General features: G+C 37.0%; 1 non-coding gene across 1 annotated transcript; it reads left to right on the forward strand.

The window, feature by feature from the left end:
- Positions 1–220: 220 nt before the first annotated feature.
- Positions 221–293, forward strand: TRNAE-UUC (transfer RNA glutamic acid (anticodon UUC)). The gene has a single exon. It is a non-coding gene; the product is annotated as a tRNA-Glu (tRNA).
- The last annotated feature ends 3663 nt before the right edge of the window (positions 294–3956 follow it).

Consider the following 3956-nt stretch of genomic DNA (forward strand, 5'->3'; position numbering starts at 1 on the left):
GACAGGGAAGCCTGGTGTGCTATAGTCCATAGGGTCCCAAAGAGTCAGACACAACTGAACAACTGAACTGAACTGAAGGAAGAAATAATGCCAAGCCTATCATTTTCTCACAGAAAATAAGGGATGTGAATTACAGTTTTCAACTCATTCTAGGAGCTCAATATTACCTTTATACCAAAGCCAGACAACAACATCAAAATAAAAGAAAACTACAGGGACTTCCCTGGTGGTCCAATGTTTAGGACTCAGCACTTTCACTGCTGTGGCCCCAGGTTCAGTCCCTGGTCAGGGATCTAAGACACCATGAGCTGCATGGCACAGCTGGAAAAGGGAAAAAAAAGAAAACTATAGACCAATATTCTTCTTGAGCACAGACTTAAAATCATTAATAAAATATTAGCAAATCAAATACAGAAAATAATATTAAATAGACAATATATCCTCAACTGGATTTATCCTAGAGATGAAGTTTTCATTAATATTTGAATATTGAATGATATAGTTTTCCATATTAATAAATAATAATGAAAACCCAGAAGGTTGTTTCAATTTAACAAAAGATGTGCAGATTCAAGATCATTGGTACACTGAAAACTAAGATATTGCTAGGATAATGAGAGAAAACCTATACAAATATAGAGATATACCATGCTCATAGATTGGAAACTCAAAGTTACAATATCAATTCTCCCTAAATTCATATGCAGATTCAGTGCAATTCTAATCAATATTCCAGCAGTCTTCTTCATAGAGATTGGCAAGTTGATTCTAAATTTATATGGAAATGCAAATTATTCTGAAAACAAAGGGAAAATATGGAGGAATTATGCTACCTGCTTCATATTATTTTCCTACATAAATTGAAAGAGTGAGATACTAATGGAACATAGACATATAGATTGAACAGAATAAATTGACCAAAAAAACCCCTTCATATTTATGCTCCAGTTGATTTTCAACAAAGATGCCAAGGTAATTCAATGGGAAAAACATAAGCTTTCAAAAACTCTTGTTAGAACAACTGGATGTCCATGTGAAAAAAAAATGAACTTCGATCATGATGACTTCATATATCCAAAAAGGAATTTGAAATGGATAATAAACTTAGATGTAAAACTATATTTATAAAACAGAATAAACAAGAATGTTTTTGTGAGCCTAAGTGAGGGAGAGTTTTACTAAACAGGGCACAAAAGTCACAAACTATGAAAAGAAAATAGAAAATTGAATAGAATTCAAAATGTCTGATTTTAGAAAGACACAATCTGGAAAAAGAAACAAGTCAAAACTAAGGAAAATACTCAAAATATGTATATCAGATAAAGGATTTGTATCAGGAGTATAAAAATAATGTTTACAATATAATAATAAATAGATAGAAGAAAACTCTCATTAAAAACAAGCAAATGATTAGAGCAGATGCTGCACAAAAAAGATAAACATCCCACAGACATGAAAATTTTTAAATGTTCAGTATCAGTCATCAGAGCAATGAAAATTAAATTGCAATATATTATTACATGCAAACTAAAATTTATAAAATTGAAAGACTGCAAAATCAAGTATTCATGACTATGTGGAAAACTTTCTGTTCTCATACTCCTGATGGGAGTGTAAAATGATACTTCCATTTTGGCAAATTTTTGTGCATACCTTCCACTTTCTATACTACCCATCAATTCTGTTATTAGTTATTAGCCCCAAGGAAATAAAATCAAAGTAAAGTCAAGACTTGCACATTAATGTTGATAGCAGCTTTAAATATAATAACCCCATATCTGGAAATAACCCAAATATTCATCAACAGGTAAATGGATACAACCAATTTTGGTATTTCCATAAATGGAATGTTACTCATAACCAATAAAGGAGTGTACTACTGAAATACTCAAACTACCACACAACTGCACTCATCTCACACGCTAGTAAAGTAATGCTCAAAATTCTCCAAGCCAGACTTCAGCAATATGTGAACCGTGAACTTCCTGATGTTCAAGCTGGTTTTAGAAGAGGCAGAGGAACCAGAGATCAAATTACCAACATCCGCTGGATCATGGAAAAGGTAAGAGAGTTCCAGAAAAACACATATTTCTGTTTTGTTGACTATGCCAAAGCCTTTGACTGTGTGGATCACAATCAACTATGGAAAATTCTGAGAGAGATGGGAATACCAGACCACCTGACCTGCCCCTTGAGAAACCTATATGCAGGTCAGGAAGCAACAGTTAGACCTGGACATGGACCAACAGACTGGTTCCAAATAGGAAAAGGAGTACATCAAGGCTGTATATTGTCACCTTGCTTATTTAACTTCTATGCAGAGTACATTATGAGAAATGCTTCACTGAGGAAACACAAGCTGGAATCAAGATTGCCAGGAGAAATATCAATAACCCCAGATATGCAGATGACATCACCCTTATGGCAGAAAGTGAAGAGGAACTAAAAAGCCTCTTGATGAAAGTGAAAGTGGAGAGTGAAAAAGTTGGCCTAAAGCTCAACATTCAGAAAACGAAGATCATGGCATCAGTTCCCTTCACTTCATGGGAAATAGATGGGGAAACAGTGGAAACAGTGTCAGACTTTATTATTTTGGGCTCCAAAATCACTGCAAATGGTGACTGCAGCCATGAAATTAAAAGACGCTTACTCCTTGGAAGGAAAGTTATGATCAACCTAGATAGTATATTGAAAAGCAGAGACATTACTTTGCCAACAAAGGTCCATCTAGTCAAGACTATGGTTTTTCCTGTGGTCATGTATGGATGTGAGAGTTGGACTGTGAAGAAGGCTGAGTGCCAAAGAATTGATGCTTTTGAACTGTGGTGTTGGAGAAGACTCTTGAGAGTCCCTTGGACTGCAAGGAGATCCAACCAGTCCATTCTGAAGGAGATCAGCCCTGGGATTTCTTTGGAGGGAATGATGCTGAAGCTGAAACTCCAGTACTTTGGCCATCTCATGCAAAGAGTTGACTCATTGGAAAAGACTGTGATGCTGGGAGGGATTGGGGGCAGGAGGAGAAGGGGACGACAGAGGATGAGATGGCTGGATGGCATCACTGACTCGATGGACATGAGTCTGAGTGAACTCTGGGAGTTGGTGATGGACAGGGAAGCCTGGTGTGCTGCGATTCATGGGGTCGCAAAGAGTCGGACACGACTGAGCAACTGAACTGAACTGAACTGAACTACTGAAACACACAAAAAATATGGATGAATTAATAGCTTTCCTGGTGGCTCAAACAGTAAAGAATCTGCCTGCAATGCAGGAGACCTGGGTTTAATCCCTGAGTCAGGAACAATCCTTGGTGAAAGGAATGGCTACCCCCTCCAGTATTGTTGCCTGAAGAATCCCATAGACATAGGAACCTGGAGGTCTGCAATCCATGGGGTTGCAAAGAGTTAGACATGATGGAGCGACTAACACTTTCACTTCAAGTACATTCACAACTGTTTTTTAAATTAAAATTTTTTTACTGAAGTATGTAGTTGATTTATAATGCTGTGTCCTCACATGGACTTTCCTCAGAGCATGTATGCAGACACAAAGAGACAGCTCTCTGGAATACCTTTCTTATGAGGACATTAATCCTATTGGTTAAGGCCCCACCCTTATTACCTTATATAAACTTAATTACTTAGGGGCCCTACCTCCAGATATAGTCACAATGGAGGTTAGGGATTCAAAATATGAATTCTAACTGGACACAAACATTCAGTCCCTAAGAAGCATAATGCTTTATGTGTGCTTGTGCTTAGTGGCTCAGTTGTGCCTGACTCTTTGCGACCCCATGGACTGTAGCCCACGAGGTTCCTCTGTCTATAAATTGTCAAAACATATAGAAATGAACTCTTAAAATTGGTACATCTTGCTGTGTTAAATAATGCTTCAAAAAATGTTTGTTTGGAAATAGTATAATTCAAGCAGTAGATGCAAATAAACAGATTATATAGATC

Source organism: Capricornis sumatraensis, chromosome X, assembly GCF_032405125.1.
Source record: "Capricornis sumatraensis isolate serow.1 chromosome X, serow.2, whole genome shotgun sequence".
NCBI lineage: Eukaryota > Metazoa > Chordata > Mammalia > Artiodactyla > Bovidae > Capricornis > Capricornis sumatraensis.